The sequence below is a fragment of the Dendrobates tinctorius genome, unplaced genomic scaffold (genome assembly GCF_039654945.1).
Source record: "Dendrobates tinctorius isolate UK_male_01 unplaced genomic scaffold, ASM3965494v1 ptg000162l, whole genome shotgun sequence".
Classification (NCBI taxonomy): Eukaryota; Metazoa; Chordata; class Amphibia; order Anura; family Dendrobatidae; genus Dendrobates; species Dendrobates tinctorius.
The window spans coordinates 21028954-21052185 of NW_027361829.1; the positions used below are offsets into that span (position 1 = coordinate 21028954).

The window sequence follows — 23232 nt, forward strand, 5'->3', positions numbered from 1 at the left end:
ATTTTTAATAGCTCCAAAAATGGACAGTATATTACTCCATACAGTATTATGGCCACCGCATAGTGCGCTATACAGAGTAATGAGGCCCATATATTTCTCCATACAGAATCATTGGTCCCATATAATGTTTGAAACAGTATATGATGAGCTCCACATAATGCTACAGTATATGTTGGTCCCCATGGATGAAGCTCCACTGTTTTATGGGCCCATACATAATGGGCCCCATTTCTAATGCTCTAGTGTATAATGTGCCCTGTAAATGCTGCTCCAGTGTCTGATGTCCACCTTTGGAATGCTCCAGTGTATGGTGGGCTCCATACATCATTCTCCAGAGTATAGTGCTCCCCAAAAATTGCTGTCCCAACATTGAAAACAATTAAATAAGTCTCCTCGCTATGGAATCCCTGTACTAGTCTGGACTGCTCGTCGTCCCCATCGTCCATCTCACTGCACTTGGCTGTTTAGGCAGAGGGCGTACAGATGAGATGTCATTGCGCTCTCTGATTAGACTATCACTGTCAGGAAACGCGGAAGACGTAATGGCGGTGGAGCAGGGAGAGGTAAGTATTTCAACTTTGCAAGTGCTGTGATCCTGAGCAAGCAGGGGGGCCCACTCATTGGCGACGGCAGTGGCACAGGGCCCCTCTAATAGTACGGCGGTGTGTGGCGGTGTGTCTGACGGCGGGTGGGGGTGGGGGTGGGGGATGGGCCCTCCCACTGGCAGAGACACTTTTGCGTACTATGAGGGGCCCTGTGCCAGTGCCGTCGCCCATGAGTATGCCCCCCCCCACCAGCTCAAGGAACCTGCACTTTCATCTGCACCTTCCTCTTTGTCACCGTGTAAGGTGGTATAGTTTGCGGGAAGGGGAACCTGAGTTTCCTCTGGGTCAGATTCTGGCTGTGTAGAGTGTGAGGGGAATGTAGTGGTCTGGGTCAAAGTACCAGCAGAATCATCTAGCAGTGGCTGGGCATCAGTGCACTTGTGGCATCCTCAGGAGTACGGTCGCCACAGTGGCATTACCTTCCTCCTAGGGAGTGTGATGTCATGCTTGAGAGCAATGAAGGATCTCTCTAGCAGTTAAACCAACACACAACACATTTCCCACTCCACGCCAGCAGGGAGACCTCTGAACATGACTTCTGAGGAGCTGCTCTCTGTGGTCGGGAGGAGGTAAGTTGGACCATTCTGTGCAGGGAAGGGGAAGTGTGTTGATGTGAGAAGGGGAGCTGGGGGATGAGCAGAGTTAAGGCTCACTCCTAGCTGGAGCGCATGGTCCGTATTCCGGTCTCCGAGTTTGTAGGGACACTGACGTTCCTGCAGCAGAATCCGGAGGAAGTAGCAGCTGTAAATGCTCTGTACCCAACTGAGGCTTGGAGGCCCCAGCATCGACGTGTGTGAGCCAGAAGGAAAAGGCTATGGGTGCCAGCCATACGAGAAAGTTCCAAAAGAGAGTCAACAGGGGGAACTTCATTGAACTCAGCACTGCGAGTACTTCAGATAAGCGCTAGAACGGAGGCCACACTACCTATCTGCAGAGAGAGAAATCCAAATTGGCTTCCAGGCTGACCATCTCCTTCTCCATATGTACTCTGGGTCCTGGACAGCACCTACCAAGTACAGGTAAAGGAACTGCACGACTGTGTCTGTCATCTTTCTCCTGCGCCTGGCGCACGGCTCAGCTACATCCTGCACTGCACACCATCTCCCAACTCTTTCATCTGCCCTGCGACTACGGCCCTACCTGTGCAGGTCTTCTACATCTTAGCTGCACCACAACATCTGTCCCACAGAAGCAACACTGTAGCGCTGGTCAATCTAATCAGAAACCAGAGGTGGCGTCACGTATCATTCACCTATAAACGTAATTCACCCCTTTGCATGGATGCCCAGGGCCACGGAACGGGTCACCACCACCATGACACATCCCTGTGAGACACGGGCCCGGTACCGATTAACCCCACTGCCCTGGCTGACCACCCACACTCCATGTCAGATTCATCTTGGACTGGGGAATTCACGATTTGACTTGATAACCCAGGCATGGTATGATAGAAAGAGCTACATGGACTAATGTGAAGTGTGGCTTGCTGCCTCATTCAGTTTGGGTGGGGGTGCAGGACACAAGGAAAGGGGTTCTTCCTGACCAGGAGCCAGCACTTGACCACTCAGTGCTTGCATTTTTTGAAACTTCAGAAGAGGCGGACATATTTGATGGAGTCTTTTTCGGCAATGTAAGCCAAAAGCAGTTCCTCATGCTCCGCCTTTAAAAGCGGTTAACCTACTCCCAGAAAAGGGAGGTGTTCCGAAGCCAGACCATGACGCAGGCTCAACACCTCCTGCCTTAGCTGCTATTGTGCTTTTGCCACTACCAGCAGATGTGCCACCACCATCACCAGCTGGCCCCCCCGCGCCCACGTCCGCGGCCTCTTCCACCAAACTTCAAAATTCTGCACAAAATAGACACAAAATAACATCAGATATATGACACTGTATCGATAAATGTACAGCTCTATTCAGTCAAAGGATAATTGTCTCCATATATATTCCATCAGTCACACAGAGACGCTCACAGGCTCAGTATGGATTAGACAAGAATATAAAAAGTAGACAAAGTGTACAGTATCATCAGATAGCAGGTATATATAGCACAGTTTAAACATTAACAATGTACGTCTATATATCAGGAGTAGCGTTGAGCCACCACGCTAGTGTTTTGGTTCGTCACACAGGAGGCAAGTTCGTCGAACCCCATTGAAAACAATGGCAGGCAAACACAAACACATACAAACACATAGAAAACAATTACAAAACACCTTAAAAGTGTCCCAAAGCAGAGAAAATGCTCAGAAGACAAAAATTACATATGGAAAAGGGCAACTACATTTAGAAAAGAGGTGGAGGAGTAAAAGGAGGAGGTGGAGGAGACACAGATATAGGCTTGTCATTCCCTTATGAAGTCAAGAAAGGCTGGAATAAAAATGTAAAATACCAATCAAAAAAAAAAAAATTCTGAAATCGAACACGATCATATACCGTCGGACTTCCCACCAATAAATGCCAACTGGCGATCGGGCAGCGTTATTCCCACGAACCTCCAAACAGCGTCCATGAAGGCAAAGTGTTTGCTTTCCGGGGGCAGTATGATTGCAAAGCTGAACCTTAAAGGAATGTCCAAAAGGGCACCACCAGGAGTGGAGCCAGCGGCTTAATTGGACTCCTCCCGGGAAACCACAACCATGCCACCTCAAGAAAAGATGCACATATTGAAAGCTTTGTCGATTGTGTGTGTGGTGTGGTATGTCCGTTTGTAGTTGTGCTAGCAATTTGTCAGCTTTATTCCGTTAACGAACGAGACTCCAGCATGCCCCCGCGGAAGGCGTCAAGCTTACTAGAGGGATACGCGAGGCTCTGGCACTATCATGGTCTATCATGGCGTTACATGTCCGGGGCTGCATGCGCGCTACACTGAAAGGACCAGCTTTTGTCGCTTACAGGTGCAGATGAGCAGCAGAACACCTTTAGTGATGGGGATCTGTGATTCTAATTACTCCCCGCGAACGATGATTTCCCAGTAAGTGCAGGTCAACCGCAATTCCTGAATTAGGCCTAACCGGCATTCCTGAAAAAATGCAAAAAATTACGTGTCCAAACCACAGTTGCTGTAGCTTGCTTAACAGCTCGGCAGCCATTCTCAGGCCCAGTATGGATTCGACAAGATTCTAGAAAGTTGATAAAGGGTACAGTTTCACCGGGTAACACGTATATATATATATATATATATATATATATATATATATATATATATATATATATATATATATATATATCTAGAATAGTTTACACATTAAAAACCTATGTCTATATATCAGGAGGCAGGCTCAGACGGTCTCAGGCCCAGTATGGATTAGACGTGATTGGAGAAAGGTGAGAAAGGGTACCGTATCACTGGATAACAGGTATGTATAGCATAGTTTACACATTAAAAACATAGGTCTATATATCAGGAGGCAGGCTAAGACGGTCTCAGGCCCAGTATGGATTAGATGTGATCGGACAAAGGTGAGAAAGGGTAATGTATCACCGGATTACAGGTATGTATACCATAGTTTACAGATTAAAAACCTATGTCTATAGATCAGGAGGCAGGATCAGACGGTCTCAGGCCCAGTATGGATTTGACCAGCTTGTACAAAGTTGAGAATGGGTACATTATCACTGGATAGCAGGTATATATAGCATAGTTTAAATATTTAAAATCTCCATGTTCTCAGTATAGATTAGACAACAATTTAAAAGTAGAAAAAAGGAAATGTATTTGAAGCGTACACCAGTACACACTTTTGGTGGTATTTTTAAATCTTCAAATATATTTCTGTCTCAGTAAGACAGTCCAGACTCTCCGCAATAGGAAATGAGATGCATACGACTACTGACATAAATTCTAGTGATTGCAGGAATCTAGGAATTCCTATTCACGGGATAAACTTCCGTCACAATTCTCAGAGGCGATGCAGACCCTCAATTAATTAGTGTGTGGAGACTGTGAAAACCTTTCTTTGTGATGAAAGTGTTGCTGTATCGCAGTACCGTTGATCCCATCGCCATTACTCATATCCATATAATTTTGATCACAGGGAGAGATGTAAACATGGTGCTCACTGCCTATCATGCTCTGTCACGTAACTTTGGAGTGCAAAAGACAGAAGCCACAGGCCGTAGGCGATTCATTTGGATTGGCATGAGAGGGCACATTTAAAAATGTGCGCTGGAATGTCACACATCTGTGGGTAGGAAAACTGTGAAAGCTGATGAGAAACCACCACTGCATCTCATTGTGAGTCAATGTCCATAAGAAATGGAAGCCATTGATCATCTGAAGCTAGATCCCGGCCAGCGGGACAGGGCATAGCTACGTCTTAACCATCATCTTCTATCAGTGCACCAAATTTGTAGTGGCAGTCCCAGTGAAGGATTTGAAAGCCCAGACTACACAGCGCAGGAGCAGGGAGAGGTAAACATTGCAAATGCTGGGGCCCTGCCCAAGCAAGGGGGGCCCACTCGTGGGCGTCGGCACTGGCACTGGGCCCCTCATAGTACGGCGGTGTGTCTGACGGCGGGTGTGCACCCCCACCGTCAGAGACACATGATTGCACTATGAGGGACCCTGTGCCAGTGCCCACGCCCAAGAGTCGGCCAACCCACCTGTCCAGGGCAACGGCACTCGCACGGTTGCGTGCGCTAGGTGGTGACCCCGGCCATGGGGGGAGGAGGCAGCCCAGTTAGGGAGGTTTACAAAATGGCATATGTTGATGTGGAACATTCACCTGCTGCTAAAGGCGAGATTGGTCAAGTCCCAGGAAGAGGCGGACCAAAGAAAGCCATTTTTCTGTCATCCTATGTGTCATCAGGGTAAGGTGTGACAAAATCCTTGGAAACCCATGCATGGTTCATTTTAATGAAGGTTAGATCATCCACATTTTGGGTCGAGAAACGGGTCCTTTTTTCTGTCAGGATTGATCCAGCAGCACTGAAGACTCTTTCCGATAGCACACTTGCAGCTGGGCAAGCGAGCTCCTGTAAGGCATATTGTGCCAATTCAGGCCAGGTGTCCAGTTTAGCTGCCCAATAGTCAAATGGGAATGACCTGTGAAGGAGAACATCGATATGGGAGGAAAAGTAGTTTGTAACCATAGTTGACAACTGCTGTCTCCTGTCACATTCAATTGATGCAGTATTACCAGTCGTGTGAGCGGGACTTGAAAAATCAGTCCACAACATGGTCATGAAACCCCTGTCTCCAACACCACTTCTGATGTGTGCACCACCAACACCTCTTCCAAGTTGCCCCCGGCCCCTACGGCTCGTGTGACAACCATCACCGCTGCTGTGTGCTGGGAATGCCTCAACCAACCGGTTTACCAGAGTTGCTTGTTTGTTAGCCAATATTAGGTCAAGGTTCTCCTGCGGCATGATGTTTTGGAATTTGCCTTTATAGCGTGGATCTAGGATGCTGGCCAACCAGTAGTCATCATCGTTCATCATTTTGGCAATGCGGGGGTCCCTTTTTAGGATCTGCAAGGCATAATCTGACATGTGGGCCAATGTTCCCGGTGTCAATGGTGCACTGCGAGTGCTGGGTGGAGGAGCACTTTCAGGCAAATCCACATCCCTCCAGTCACGCACAAACCCAGTACCAGACCTTGCCACACCAACATTTTCTCTTGCCCCACGAGAAGCATCCTCCTCCCCTAAATAATCATCCCCATCATCATCCTCCTCCTCCTCTTCTTCCTCCACCTCGTCCACGACAGTTCCCTGAACAGACAATGGCTGACTGTCATCAAGGCTTCCCTCCTCCTCTTCCTCATCATCCTCAGCTGCAGACGCCTGCTCCTTGATGTGCGTCAAAGTTTGCATGAGCAGACGCATAAGTGGGATGCTCATGCTTATGATGGCGTCGTCTGCGCTTACCAGCCGTGTGCATTCCTCAAAACATTGGACTTTACAGAGGTCTTTCAGCTTCGACCACTGCACACTTGTCAACTCCATGTCTGCCCTCAAAGTGCCTGCCCGTGTATCCTCCCACAAATGCATTACGGCCTGCCTCTGTTCGCACAGCCGCTCAACCATGTGCAGGGTGGAGTTCCACCTTGTTGCAATGTCGATAATTAGGCGGTGCTTGGGAAGGTGGAGCAATTGCTGCAGCTTCTGCATACGACTGGAGTGTTCTGGCGACCGGGGGATGTGCAAGCACAGTCTTCGAACCTTATGGAGCAGGCCTGTTAACTCCGGATAATTAGTGAGGAAGCACTGCACCACCAGGTTCAAGGTGTGAGCCAAGCAAGGTATGTGTCTGAGTTTTGAAAGGGCTATGGCTGCCACAAAATTCCGGCCGTTATCACTAACTACCTTGCCTGCCTCAAGATGTAGACTGCCCAGCCATGACTCAGTTTGTCGCTCAAAGTAGTCGGCCAGTACCTCCGCCGTGTCTGTCGCCCAAACACATCATCTGCAACACAGCCTGCTGACGCTTTCCACTAGCTGATCGATAGTGGGACACATTGTGTGCACCACTGTCAGCTGCGGATGCAGTGCTCGTGCGACTGCGCTCTGTGGACGAGCTTTCGCTTCTGGAGGAGGAGGGTCGAACGCCTACAGCCAACTGTTTCCTATACCGTGGGCTAGGCAGCACTGTGCCATCACAGCTGTCCCCTGTGGACCCTGCATCCACCACAATAACCCAGTGCGCAGTGATGGACACGTAACTTTCCTGGCCATGCCTACTGGACCATGCATCAGGTGTGAGGTGCACCTTTCCACTCACTGATTTCTTGAGTGCATGGACAATGCGGTCTTTCACATGAAGGTGGAGGGCTGGGATGGCTTTGCGAGAAAAGAAGTGGCGACTGGGTCATAGCGTGGTACTGCCATGAGTTCGCGAAAAGCTGCACTTTCAACCAACCGATAGGGCATCATCTCTAACGAGATTAGTTTGGCAATGTGGGCGTTCAAACCCAGTGTACGTGGATGAGAGGATGAGTACTTTCTTGTCCTACTCATAGTCTCTGGTAGGGTGAGCTGGACTTGAGAGCTGCATATGGTGGAACTAGCGGTGGACATGGCGGACTGAGAGAGGGTTGATGATGGTGATGGAGTTGGTGTTCTTTCTGATGGCCTAGATTTAGTCTTTCGTTGCAATAACAGTGTGATTCCCTGACTGATTTGCCCTTGCGACAACAACTCAACATTTGCTGCTGGTGGTGTGCTAACCGGTGGACTTACAGTGGGGGAAACAATGTAGCGTTGCTGACTACCTTCTTTGGGAGCAGTAGCACATGTGGTACGTGAGTTTTGGTAGTCCGTCCACGCTTGCAAGTGCATGGTGGTTAAATGTCTTAGCATGCAACTGGTATTCAAATTTCTCAGATTTTTCCCTCGGCTAAAGGTCTTTGCGCACTTCTTACAGATAACCTTTGCCTGATCATGAGGATTTTGTTCAAAAAAGTGCCACACTGCACTCTTCCTACTATGGAAGACATTTTGAGGCCTTGCACGCTGTGCTATTTTGACTGTCTGGCCAAGCTGTCCTGCAACTCTTGATTTTTGTAACCCGTTTTTGGACTGCTCCGGGCCTGCCAGATAACAGCTGTTGCGATGTCGATGCCCGCTGCGGATGCTCCTCCTCCTCTTCTGAGCAATTGGCAGCGGCACCCTCTACCCCCAATGGATGCCAATCTGGGTCAACAACTGGGTCATCCATCACCTCCTCTTCAATGTCATGTGCACCTTCCTCTGTGTCACCATGTATGGTGGTATAGTATGGGGGAAGGGGCACCTGAGTTTCATCTGGGTCAGATTCTGGCTCAGTACACTGCGAGGACAATGTAGTGCTCTGAGTGAATGTACCAGCAGAATCATCTATCAGTGGCTGTGCATCAGTGCACTCCATGTCAGATTCATCTTTGCCTGGGTAATTCACGATTTGACTTGATAACCCAGGCATGGTATGTGAAAACAGCTCCATGAAGTAATCTGTAGTGTGGCCTGCCGCATCCTTCAATTTTGGTTGGGGTGAAGGACACAAGGAAAGGTGTGGTTCATGAACATGAGCCTCCAATGACGACTCAGTGCTTTTATTTTTTAAAACTTCAGAAGAGGAGGCGATAGAGCTAGAGGCTGAGTCAGCAATGTAAGCCAAAACTTGTTCTTGAAGCTCCGGCTTTAAAAGCGGTTTACCTACTCCCAGAAAAGGGAGCCTTCAAGGCCTTGTGGAGCCAGACGATGACGCAGGCTCAACACCTCCTGCATTAGGTGCTATTTTGCTTTTGCCACTACCAGCAGATCCACCACCGACACCAACCCATCATTACCAGCTGCCAAGCCCCGCCCACTTCCACGGACTCTTCCACCACACTTCCTCATTTTTGGGGAAAATGTACCCAAAAAACCACCAACTATATGGTACTGTAAAACAAGGTACAAGGTGTATATAGTAGTGGGGAGAATTTGAATCTCTGTAGACTTCAGGACACAGTTGGATTCTGTCAGGCCCTGTTTATTTTACACCGCAATGTGACAGGCAGATTCTGGATGGTGTAATAAAGGTGGATAGAGGACTGTGGAGAATTGGAATCTCTCTAAACTTCAGGACACAGTTGGATTCTGTCAGGACCTGTTTATTTTCCACCGCAATGTGACAGGCAGATTATGGATGGTGTAAGAAAGATGGATAGAGGACTGTGGAGAATTGGAATCTCTCTAGACTTCAGGAAACAGTTGGATTCTGTCAGGCCCTGTTTATTTTACACCGCAATGTGACAGGCAGATTATGGATGGTGTAAGAAAGGTGGATAGAGGACTGTGGAGAATTGGAATCTCTCTAGACTTCAGGACACAGTTGGATTCTGTCAGGCCCTTTTTATTTTACACTGCAATGTGACAGGCAGATTATGGATGGTGTAAGAAAGGTGGATAGAGGACTGTGGAGAATTGGAATCTCTCTAGACTTCAGGACACAGTTGGATTCTGTCAGGCCCTGTTTAATTTACACCGCAATGTGACAGGCAGATTATGGATGGTGTAAGAAAGATGGATAGAGGACTGTGGAGAATTGGAATCTCTCTAGACTTCAGGACACAGTTGGATTCTGTCAGGCCCTGTTTATTTTACACCGCAATGTGACAGGCAGATTATGGATGGTGTAAGAAAGGTGGATAGAGGACTGTGGAGAATTGGAATCTCTCTAGACTTCAGGACACAGTTGGATTCTGTCAGGCCCTGTTTATTTTACACCGCAATGTGACAGGCAGATTCTGGATGGGGTAATAAATGTGGATAGTGGACTGTTGAGAATTGGAATCTCTCTAGACTTCAGGACACAGTTGGATTCTGTCAGGCCCTGTTTATTTTTCACCGCAATGTGACAGGCTGATTCTGGATGGTGTAATAAAGGTGGATATAGGACTGTGGAGATTTGGCATCTCTCTAGACTTCAGGACACAGTTGGATTCTGTCAGGCCCTTTTTATTTTACACCGCAATGTGACAGGCAGATTATGGATGGTGTAAGAAAGGTGGATAGAGGACTGTGGAGAATTGGAATCTCTCTAGACTTCAGGACACAGTTGGATTCTGTCAGGCCCTTTTTATTTTACACCGCAATGTGACAGGCAGATTCTGGATGGTGTAAGAAAGGTGGATAGAGGACTGTGGAGAATTGGAATCTCTGTAGCCTTCAGGACAAAGTTGGATTCTGTCAGGCCCTGTTTATTTTACAACGCAATGTGACAGGCAGATTATGGATGGTGTAATAAAGGTGGATAGAGGACTGTGGAGGATTGGAATCTCTCTAGACTTCAGGACACAGTTGGATTCTGTCAGGCCCTGTTTATTTTACACCGCAATGTGACAAGCAGATTATGGATGTTGTAAGAAAGGTGGATAGAGGACTGTGGAGAATTGGAATCTCTCTACACTTCAGGACACAGTTGGATTCTGTCAGGCCCTGTGTCTATAACACCGCAATGTGACCGGCAGAAATTGCCTAGTGTATGACAAACTACAAGGTGTATATAGAATTGGGCAGAATTGGAATCTCCCTAGAGTGTAGGTCTGTAAGAACGGACAAACTCCTCGACTTTTCCTTACAGAGTCACACGTAGATAGCTTCAATTTGGCCGTGATAACAGCTGTTACACGGTACTGAGAGAGGAGCGTGCACGTACACCGCTGTACGGTGTATGTAAAATTGTCAAGCTCCGTGTTTTTGTTTACGGACTGACACACGCTGTCTCTCTCTAGTTTTGAATGTAATCAAACAGCAAATATACTAAACTGTTTGAAAAATGGACAAAATTATAAGGTGTAGGTCTGTAAGAACAGACAAACTCCGACTTTTCCTTACAGAGTCACACACAAAGATAGCTTCAATTTGGCCGTGATAACAGCCGTTACACGGTACTGTATGAGGAGCGTACACCGCTGTACGGTGTGTGAAAAAATGAACGCTCACTACCTCACCAGGACAAAACAATACAATTTGGATTGCTTTTAAAAAAGCAGTTTGAACACCAGTATGCACACAGCAATGCAGCTAGCCTTAAAAGGCAGGCTAATCACCACCAGCGCTGCTGCACCAAAGCAAAAATCTTCACCTTTCACTGCACAGTAACTACAGTAAAAAGCGCTAGCAGCAGCAGTTTTTTTTTCTTTTTGCCTTCCTAACGCTCTCCCTACAGAATCAGCAGCTCTCCCTATTCTGAGATCAGCATGAGTAACATGGCGGTCGGCGTCCCTGCCCTTTTATACCCCCTGTGACACCACACAAAGCAAGCCAATCACTTGCATGCCCTCTCCAAGATGGTGTTGACAGCTGCCTATGTCATCACGTTGCCCACAGTGTCCGTTCTTCCTGATTGGCTGAAAAAGGGCGCTAAAGCATCTTTTGAAACGCGACTTTGGCGCTAAAGTCGCCGACCTCGTGGCCGACCTCACGCTAAGGTCAGGTTTCGTTTCATGAAACCCAACTTTGGCGAAAGTCGGCGACTATTGAATTTTTTCGACCCGTTTCGCTCAACTCTACTTATAACTAGTTGACTAAGAGAAATCTCATAGTTGACCACTGTATGAAATTCACTGTAGAGGGAACTCAAAACATTACACTCTACACAGAAACATCTTCACCAAAGATCTGACACTTATTACACAGATACAGTACCAAAACCAAACTACCTACATGAAAGCAGTAAAAGATCCAAGCCTACCACATAAACATTAAACCATAACCAAGCTTAAAAGTTTTTTTGCACACTGTCAATTATTAATGCATTGTCATGATTCTACTATATCCTCAGAGCGTGAGCGGATGATCACGTGACCACAAGTATGCAATTTTCATTGTTGCAGTCACATGCCATCTAGATTTGTATCTGCTTGGCTGAGATTCTAGTAGGCACGTGACGGCAATTATGAAAATCGCATAACTATGGTTACTCACCTTGGGGATACAGACGAATCGTGACAGTGTGTTCAATATATACTGTCACTATTTGTCAATCTGCAGTCATACAAATTGATTGCAGAAATTTGTCTAGAGCCCAGAAAACCCCTTTAATAGGTGCAATAACAGGTCCAAGCTTACTACAGATATAGTAACGGAACCAAGAACCAAGTTTTCTACTGCTTCTAAGTTTACTACTTCTATATGCTGAAAGTAAAGTGACAACACTGCAAAGATAAATGCAAAGCATTAAAAAAACAAGCATCTGACTTGGGAAATATGTTATGGTATTCATTCATATATATTCACCTCCAATGTAAAATAGACAAAATAATCTACTTAATGGGAACCTGTCACAAGGTTTGGCCAATATGAGATAGGGCTACCACCTTTCAGGGCTGATATACAGCATTCTATAATGCTGTATATCTGCCCCCAACCTGACTTGCAAGAGAAGAAAAAGACCTTTTATTATACTCAAATGCGGGGCGCTCCGGTCGTCGCTGGTTTTGGTCCAGCACCTCCCATCTTCTTGCGATGCCGTCCTCCTTCTTGCTTCATGTGAATGACCCGTCACTATGTCATACACACAGTCTCCTCACCATCACGCTCCTGTGCAGGTGTACTTCCCTGCCCTGACTAGGGGCTAGGGCACTTTGACCTTTCCCGAGACCTGCGCACTGCAGTACTTTGCTATGCCCTCGTCAGGACAGAGAAGGACGCAGAGCGGGATGTTGAGGAGTGTGAGTGTATGACATAGGGATGCGTCATCTACACAAAGCAAGAAGGCGGACGGCATCGCAGGAAGAAGGGAGGAGCCAGACTAACAAGAGCAATGCCCCTCAGACCAGATCGCAGATTATAAATGACAAATACAGTTATATCCCTCCTTTGTAGTAGACCTGGCTACAATTAGAAATATGTTGTAAATCCAGCTTAAGGGTTGTTCATTTTACCAACTCAGCATTAGCCAAGCAAGTACAAGTGAAGAAAAAAACACAGAAAAGTGATTGAAAGGCATCACTCTGAAGAGTCATAACTGGTAGGGGCCAGAAGTAGTACACCTATGCTTATGTATGACTATCTGGGTATACGGTTTTAGGCCAGTTTCACACGTTCGGCTGGAGTCACAAACAACGAATAAAAAAAATCGATCCCATTTTAACGGTACAAAATCGCACAAAGAATTCTTGTCCAGGGATCCGTCTGTCATCCCATTTTCCGGCGAAGAACCGATTTTATTCTCATCTAAGCATCAAATTGACATCCAATGCCAATGCCTGATGCTCTTTCCTGTTGACCTGGAGAAGTCTTGCGATTTAATCGCAAGTCACACGTGTGGTGCGTTTTCAATGCGTTTTTTAATCGCATCCATAGACATTGTCGAATCCGATCCGAAAATCGGTGACAATCGCAGCATGCTGCAATTGTCTCGGTCCGAGGAACGGATCCGATAAAAGAACGCATGATGGGAGCAGCACCATTGAATAACATTGGGACGAATGCAATGCGATTTTTTATCGCATTACATTCATCCGATTTTATCGCTAGTGTGACTCCGGCCTTCTGATAATTCCGGTAACGGAAAAAAACGGTACCAGAGGTGACAGTGTCCCTGTGTCTGTAATACTTGTGTGACAACTGTGTGCCACTCATGTGCCGTATCAGTACTATACGGACGAGCGCCAGAGAAGCAGCGGTAAAGTAAGTGCTGTTCTCCGGTGCCAGGTGCTGAAGATGACTCTCATCATTCTTCCCTGCACTGACGGGGAGAATGAAGAGAGTTGTATTCAAGAGATAACAATGACAGTAAGCGACGGCTGTTTGGACTATTACTCCCATCAGCCTACACTTGCTGCCACTAATAACAGTAACAGCAGGAGCGGCTGATGGGAGTATTTCTCACCCGCCACCTGCGCTATAAATAAATGAACAAAATGGCGTGGGTCCCCTCTGTTTTCTATAACCAGCCAGGCAAAACTCACAGCTGCAAGGCTAATTATCAGGAATAGAGTGGTCCCCACGCTGTTTTTTTAAATTATTTAAATAAATAAATAAGTAAAAAACCGCATTGGGTCCCCCCCATTTTTGACAACCAGCCTTGCTAAAGCTGACAGCTGGGGGCTGGTATTCCCAGGCTGGTAAGGGGCCATTGATATAGGCCCCCCAGCCTAAAAATAGCAGCCCGCAGCATACCAGAAAATTCGCATTTGTTAGTTGCGCCAATTCTGGCGCTTTGCCTGGCTCTTCCCACTTACACTGTAGCGCTGGCAAGTGGGATTCATATTTGTGGGGTTGATGTCCACTTTGCATTGTCAGTTGACATCAAGCCCAAGGCTTAGTAATGGAGAGGTGTCTATAAGACACCTCTCCATTACTAATCCTATAGTTACATGGTAAATAAAGACACAGCCAGAAATAAGTCAAAACACAGTTTTCCATTTTTATTTAAAAATAATAAATACAGTTATACTCACCTAACACCTAATTCCACCAAAGCCCTCGTCTTCTGTAATAAAACTAAAATAAAAAACAACAATATCCCTCACCTATCCATCGTTCTATCCCACGCAGTAATCCATGTCTGAGGGATAAATAGCTTTCAACCAGGATGGTGCCAAGATGCGTCCATCCAGGCTGAGAATCACTGGTGAACGAGCTGCTGCGAGCGCAGCATCATTGACCAGCAGTGACATTATCGTGTCAATGAGGCTACATTCCCAGCAGGGCTGAACTGCGGTGACCTCAGCACCGTGGGAAAAAGTCAGTCATGAGGTCACCGCAGTTCAAGCACAGTGACTTCACTGCAGATCACCGTTAGAATTTTTGTTGGGGCTGGCAAGTCAGGTGTCATACTGATACCAATACGGGTAAGGATCAATCATGAGCTAGCCAATATACCTATGGCCTCTTAAAGACATATTTACTCATTATATTATGGTCTATCACTCATGAATTTGATCCTTCCGGTCTTATACTTCTCAGGATAAGTGTTGACCTCCAGACTTATTTTACCTGTGTCCGTCTTTCAAACTTCACTGGTCAATTATGGAATATTATTTCATCTATTGAAGTAAAATGGTTTTATTGTATTTTTATACTTACGGTTAAGGTAGAAATAGAAATGACTTTGTATGTACTTTAAATTCAGACCTTCTGACTCAAATTGTTCTAATATTTTCATGCATATCTATTGAAGTTTTCTGGCATACTGTGGCAGTTCTGAGGAGGCCATTTTGGCTCAGTTATATCTTGTATACTGCAAATATTTCTCGGATTTATCTCTTTATAGACATCAAATGCTAGTAGGAGAGGAAAGAGCTCATAGGGTAATAATGTGAGAGTCTAAAAATGGGAGCTCAAAACCTTGTGAAAATGGCATGCTCACCTTATCATGTTGTGTGCAAGACACAATACTTATAGAAAGCAACAATTAGTCCATGTGCACTTAGTGAAGAATTGCTGACGAGATAGGATGTTCTTGCTGCTCTAGTGGTGTTGAATGAGCCACGTGAATGATGGTTTACACAGTGAACCTTTACTGTGATGTATAAAACCACTCGTTTCTGGGTCAAACTGACCCCTTTGTCAGAAACAATACATCATATAACCATGCATCAAACAGAAGTTTTAAATACATGAAAAGTGCTCAAACATAAAAGTGGGAGCATCCCAGTTTTTAGCAATAAAAACATTTAATAAAGATATTATTTTTAAAAATATTCATCCTTTGCATAAATAAAAGTGTATATAATATTGCTAAAATAAAAATATTTCAGATGTTAAATAGAAGAGGGTAAAGTGATTGTAATAAAATGGGTTAATGCACAATAGTGAAGAATAAATGGCAAGAACATGACTGAAAGGGCGAATGGATAGGAAAGGACAGAAACAGCTACATGTTTCCATGCTGAGAGGTGGACTGTTAGGGTATGTGCACACGTTGCGGATTGGCACAAAAAACGCAGCTCTTGGCAGAAAAAGCAGGTGCGTTTTTGATGCGTTTTGCCGCGGTTTTGATGCGTTTTTGCCACGGATTTCATGCGGTTTTTCAGTGCGGTTTTGCCTGCGGATATGTATGCGTTTTTGTAAGCTAACTAAAGATATGTTATTTAACAAAACAAAAAAAAGATTTGTGATGTCATTTCTGTCCAACCTCTTCATTTACATTTGTCCAACCCACACTCCATTACACACAGATAGACAGACAGATAAGATAAATAATAGATGATAGATAGATAATAGATAGATGATAGATAGATAGATAGATAGATAGATAATAGATAGATGATAAATAGATAGATGATAGATAGATAACAGACAGATAGAAGGATAGGTAGATAAATATGGGATAGATAGATAGATATATGGATAGATCTATCTATCTATCCCATATCTATCTACAGATATATCCATATATAAATAAATATATATATATATATATATATATATATATATATATATAGTGGTGTAGTGACCACTGTGTCCGCTAGGGGGCGCTGTGTGGGTGTCCCAGGACAGGCGTATAAGCATTTCCAGTGTCCTGATAGGAGTAGGATGCTGAATGACCGTAATGTATCTCAAGGTGGGTGGCCTTGAGATGAAGACTTGTGTATGTGCTGATCAGCAGAGCTGATCTTTCGTGCCAATGTGTGAGGGAGAAGTCTTCAGGTGACTGGTCAGACGGGCGGAACCAGTTGCCTACAAATCCACCCAGGGGTGTCTCTGAAAACACCTGTAGTAAAAGAAAATGTGAGTGTGTAAAGGACCTGTGATGAGGTCATAGCCATGTGACCCGGTGGGCGTGGCTACGGACCATATAAGGTCACATGAGGGAATGCTGGGACCTGGTTGGTCCGTTGTTGAAGGTTCCGTCTGAGAGAGATGGGGCTCTCTTCCAGACAGCAAGTGAATGCTGTGTTAATGGCTGCACGTGCCTGATAGTTCCCTGGCGGGAAAGGACGTCTGCAGTATGGAGAAACATCCATGAGGGAACCCTGACAGGTGAGAGAACTGTGAGGCTGAAGAGCCTGCATATGGAACACTACATACCCTGTGTGACCACGGGGATTACAGAGCTGAACTCTGTCATGGACGCTAAGCTGTTTATATGAACTTTATGTTGCTGCTGTGGTTTATGATGCCTGAATAAACCACGTGGACTGTTTTGGATTTATGGAAAACCTGTGCCGGATGTGGTTTATTGGATGCCAAGCAAGTATCCCCTACCCAAATGTTTGAGGGGACCAAAGGTTGAGAGTGCCAAGGGGGCGGGATACCACGTGACTTAGTGTATGCCTTGGAGAGGGGCCGTGACTTTATTTTGTTTGATGACGTATGGTCGGACGATGGAGACGTTTCGACTGTGGGGCCAGCAGACACTGAGACGGTGACGCCTCCTAAAGTGGGCAGGTCAGAGGTAGAAGTGACCGGAAGAGGGGGTACATCTGCCCAACTGACGGACCTGACGTGTCATGACATGACTGATGGTGAATTGATTGATAAGACAGCTGAAGTATTAACACTGTTAGACAGTAACGGGAGAGTTCACTCGGCTGACGGGGCTGACCCAGTGGTACTCTTTGACAATATAATTAAAGAAGTAGTGGTGCGACACGTGATGGTCAAAAGGGAACAGGATCGTGAGATACAGCTGATAAAAGAGACAGTGGAAGGACATCTCGAACGAGAGAGTCCTGAGACAAATGGCCAAGCACAGGGTGGAGGGGCTCGAGAAAGAAGTCTTGGAGCTCAGAGGTCACCTATCCACCTGGCAAAGTGTGAACAAGACCCTTAGGGAAGAGATGGATGAACTCAGAGGAGTATTAAAAGGTCTTCAGCGGGAGAAGAGCTTGGACAAAGATGTACAGCGGCCGGGCCCGAGTGATAACAAGAAAGAACTGCCAGTACCAATCTTGGCAAAGGGTCGTGAAGAGAGAAAATCTCGTGAAGTTGGTGAGCAAAGAGGTGAAGAAGACAGTCACCCGGTCGGGTCAATGGTACTGAGGGAAGTGTCCGTGGTAAAGTCAGAGCCTTCTGTTCAGGAAGAGAGCAAGACCACGACCTTCAAATCTGTAATCAAGGTACCCGAAGACATGCAAGAAGCCTGTGCGGAGGAAGGTGTGCATGAGGCTTTTAAGGAGGCAGTCAAGGCGTGTAAGGTGCACTGGGCACCTGAGACTCGGCAGTTGGTGATAATATCAGCCAGGGAAGATACAGCAAACCGGGTAGCTGTCCTGAAAGATATGCATTTGCAATGTCTCCACGCCAAACAGTTGGTCAGGCGGAGTAATATGAAAGCTGCTCGACGCCTAGAGTTAGCAAGGGAGGCTATGAATCGACTGGGTTTGCGGAAAGATGTAGTTCTGGTACCCAAAGGTCTGATTGGGAGAATCATCGGAAGACTTGGGAAGGTAATGCAAGACCTTGTGAATATCTCTGGTGTGGTGAGGGTGAGGATCCCTCCTCATGATGAAGACCAGGTATCCAGTAAAGAGGCCATGGTGCCCATCATGGTGGTTGGCTACATGGAAAGCCTGAGAAACTTTCAGATGCTCTTGGAGTATCGAGTGGGGTACCTGCAAGAGATTGAGCAGTTGAGGCTGGACCGCCGGCGAATCAATAAAGAGGTACAGAACACCAGGTGGCTGCCGCCTTCAACCCAAGATGTAAGGACCCGAAGGGTTCCTCCAAGTAGTGACATGGCAGGTGGCCGAAGAATGTCAACAAGTGGTAGTTCGACTGGCAGGACAAAGCAGAGAGACCTTAGTTCCTGTGAGACACTGAATGGGTCAGACTCAGGCCAGACAGTAGGCTCGAGTAAGACGTATGACCGCACCAACCGGGAGAACCGGTCAGTGAGAGAAAGGTCAGGTGACGAAACGCACTGCAGACAGGTGGAGACTAAAGAGTGTCTGGTCACGCTGACAGACTTTGACTGAAGGGCCAAACACCAAGGCCGTTATTCTGACCGCTGGGGGCGGGGGAGGCCTAACGTAGGGATGAGGCCAGATGACAGACGGAGATGTGTTATGAATGAGTCACCGGAGAAAACAAAAATACAAGCTAAGTCCACAAAACCGGAGGTTGGTAGCTATCAGATTGCAGACCCCTGATCCTATTCACCACAACTAACAGTAGCCGTCGGGGGTTCCTACGGTGCCCTAGACCCCTCGTCACAGCCGGAGAACTACATAAGCCTAAAGAAAGAAAGGGGAAATATAAACTGCCCCAGAGCAGACCCCAAAGCAATAGACAGCCCCCAACATGTATTGTCGGTGAAAAACAGATGAAAACACAAACACAGACAGAAAGACAGGCTGAGCAAATGATGGGGCCCAACTAACTAGATAGGACAGGACAGAAAAGATGCTGGCTGCAATCCGCAAAAAACCCTACAAAAAGTCCCAACCGTCTGATAGGAAAAAAGGCCCTGAAGTCGCTAGACTTCAAAATCACTATATCAGCACTCAGGTATATTCTGAAAACAGCGCAAAGAGATCAACTGATCAGAGACAAAAATGGAATTCAGCCAGTCCCAACCAGGACTGGCTGAATACAAACACTAAGGAAACCAGACAAAATCTCATGGAATAATAGCAGGGCAAAAAACTTAGCTTTTAGTAGACAGGAACTAAAACTGGATGCCAGAGCTCAGAGCAGAATGGATCACCAGCAAACCCTGCAGGGCGTTGGCTGCCTTATATCCACTCAGAAATTCCAGATGTCCAATCACACTCCGCCTGTTCAGATGACAGGTTCTTCCCATCCCAATCAATTTCACTACCTCTCTTCACCAGCAGAGAGAGTTCATCAGACATCAACGGCGAAGGGGAAAATGGACTCACAACAGTACCTCCCTCTTGAGGAGGGGTCACCGAACCCTCATCCACTCCACCAGGGCGATCAGGATGGGCCCGATGAAAAGCACGAACCAATCTTTTGGCATGAATATCGGATGCAGGGACCCAAGAATTATCCTCCTGGCCATAACCCTTCCATTTAACCAAAAACTGGAGTCTCCGTCTAACCAGACGAGAATCCAGTATCTTCTCAACCTCATATTCCACATTACCTTCAACCAATACAGGGTCAGGAGGTACCACCACAGGAACTACTGGCTCAACAAACCTCTTTAACAGAGACTTATGAAACACGTTATGGATCTTGAATGTAACAGGAAGAGCCAATCGAAAAGAGACCGGATTAAGAATCTCCAAAATCTTGTAAGGTTCAATAAATCTAGGTTTAAACTTTGGAGAAGCCACCTTCATAGAGATATTCTTTGATGACAACCAAAACCATATCACCCACCTTAAACCGGGGACCAATGATCCTATACCGGTTGGAAAACCGCTGGGCCTTTTCCTGGGAGAGAGACAACTTATCCACCACTTGGTCCCAGATCTGGTGAATTCTCTCCACCACAGTGTCAACACCTGGGCAGGCAGAAGACTCCACCTGCCCTGAAGAGAATCGAGGATGAAACCCAAAGTTACAAAAAAAAGGTGACATCAAAGTGGCAGAACTAGCTCTATTATTTAAAGCAAATTCGGCCAAGGGCAAAAATGAAATCCAATCATCCTGATCAGCAGAAATAAAACATCTCAAATACAACTCCAAAGTCTGGTTTCTTCTCTCCGTCTGCCCATTGGTCTGAGGGTGAAACGCAGAGGAGAAGGACAACTGAATTCCCAGCTTGGAACAGAAAGTCCTCCAAAATCTAGAAACAAACTGAACTCCTCTGTCAGATACAATGTTCTCAGGAATCCCGTGCAAGCGAACCACCTGTTGCAAAAACAAGGGCACCAACTCTGAGGAAGATGGCAACTTAGGGAGTGATACAAGATGGACCATCTTAGAGAATCTATCACAAATCACCCAAATAACAGTCATTCTCTGAGAGACAGGCAGATCAGAGATAAAATCCATTGAAATATGGGTCCATGGCCTCCTGGGCACCGGCAAAGGAATCAACAACCCACTAGAGCGAGAACAAGGTTTAGACCGGGAGCAAGTCCCACAGGACTGCACAAAATTCCTGACATCACGAGACAAGGTGGGCCACCAAAAAGACCGACTCACAAAATCTCTAGTACCAAAAATACTTGGATGACAGCCAATGCGGAGCAATGAACCTCAGACATCACTCTCTTCCTCCACTGGTCAGGAACATACAATTTTCCAATGGGACAAAGCTCAGGTTTGTCCTCCTGAAACTCTTCCAGAGCACGTCTCAAATCGGGCGAGATGGCAGAAAGAACTACCCCCTCACCTAAGATGGTAGCAGGCTTGGTCACAATAGGAGAATCAGCAAAGAAACTCCTAGAGAGGGCGTCTGCCTTGACATTCTTAGTGCCCGGAAGAAAAGAGACCACAAAATCAAAACGTGTGAAAAAAAAGGCCCACCTAGCCTGTCTAGGATTCAAGCGTTTGGCCGACTCCAGGTAAATCAAATTCTTGTGGTCAGTAAAGACCACGAATTGATGTTTAGCTTCCTCCAACCAATGTCTCCACTCCTCAAATGCCCATTTCATGGCTAACAGTTCCCGATTCCCCACATCATAGTTACGTTCGGATGGGGAGAACTTTCGGGAAAAGAAAGCACAGGGATTCATTTTAGATGTTACAGGATCTTTTTGGGACAAAACAGCTCCTGCACCAATCTCAGAAGCGTCCACCTCTACCTGAAATGGGAGTGAGACATCAGGTTGCCGCAAAACCGGGGCAGAAGTGAACCTTCGCTTCAGCTCCTGAAAGGAAGAAACAGCCCCTGGAGACCAATTCAGCACATCAGCACCCTTCTTAGTCAAATCAGTCAATGGTTTGGCAATACCAGAAAAATTAGCTATAAATTTCCGATAAAAATTAGCAAAACCCAAAAACTTCTGGAGGGCCTTCAAAGAAGTGGGCTGAACCCAATCATAAATGGCCTGTACCTTGGCCGGGTCCATTTCAATAGTTGACGGAGACAAAATAAATCCCAAAAATGAAATCCTCTGTACACCAAAAAGGCATTTCGATCCCTTGACATACAGGGAATTCTCCCTCAAAATCCGGAACACAGTCCGAACATGTTCCTCATGAGAGTCCCAATCCTTGGAAAAGATCAAAATATCATCCAGATACTGTAGATGATCAAAAATGTATCCACAAAATCTCGGAAAATTTCATTCATGAAGCACTGGAAGACAGAAGGGGCATTAGTGAGCCCAAAAGGCATCACCAGGTACTCAAAATGTTCCTCCGGAGTATTAAATGCCGTCTTCCATTCATCCCCCTGCTTAATGCGAGTAAGATTATACGCCCCCCTGAGGTCAAGCTTGGTAAACCAGCAAGCACCTTTAACTCTGGAGAATAGATCAGAAATCAGGGGTAACGGATACTGATATTTAACAGTAATTTTGTTGAGGGAATGATAGTCAATACAATGCCTTAATGAACTATTTTTCTTGGCCACAAAAAAAATAAAACAGCACCTAAGGGTGAAGAGGATGGTCTAATATGACCCTTCTCCAACGACTCCTTAATATAGGATCGCATAGCCTCGTGCTCGGGTACAGATAAATTGAAAAGTCGACCCTTGGGAAATTTACACCCAGGGCTCAGCTCAATTGCACAGTCATAACTCCTATGAGGAGGCAAAGACGCAGACTCATTCTCACTAAATACATCATAAAAATCAGCCAAATAGTCAGGAACATCATGCGACTGGGGAGAGGTGGAGAAAACAGGAGCGTCACTATGGGCACAATGACAACCCCAACTCACCACAGACACAGATTTCCAATCCAAAACTGGATTATGGATTTGCAACCAGGGAAACCCCAGAACGATGGTATCATGCAAATTATGCAACACCAAAAATCTGCAATTTTCTTGATGGTCTGGGGTGACCTGCATTACCACCTAGGTCCAAAACTGAGGTTTATTCTTCGCCAAAGGAGTAGCATCAATACCCCTCAAAGGGATAGGCGTCCGCAGAGGTGTCATAGGAAACCCACAACGTTTAGCAAAATCCAAGTCCATCAGGTTCAGAGCTGCTCCCGAATCCACAAAAGCCTTAGCAGAAAATGTGGACAGGGAGCAGATCAGAGTAATTGCCAGAAGAAACTTAGGTTGAACACCACCCACAGCAAATGTGTGTGCAAAACGTTTCTCTCGTTTAGGGCAGACAGAAATCATATGAGAGGCATCTCCACAGAAAAAACACAGCTTATTACGCCTTCTGA

The 23232-nt window shown here is 46.1% G+C and overlaps 1 protein-coding gene across 3 annotated transcripts in view; it reads right to left on the reverse strand.

The window, feature by feature from the left end:
• The window catches only part of COBL (cordon-bleu WH2 repeat protein), an 803866-nt gene that overhangs the window by 624963 nt on the left and 155671 nt on the right, over positions 1-23232 (reverse strand). The gene's annotated exons all lie outside the window — the stretch shown is intronic.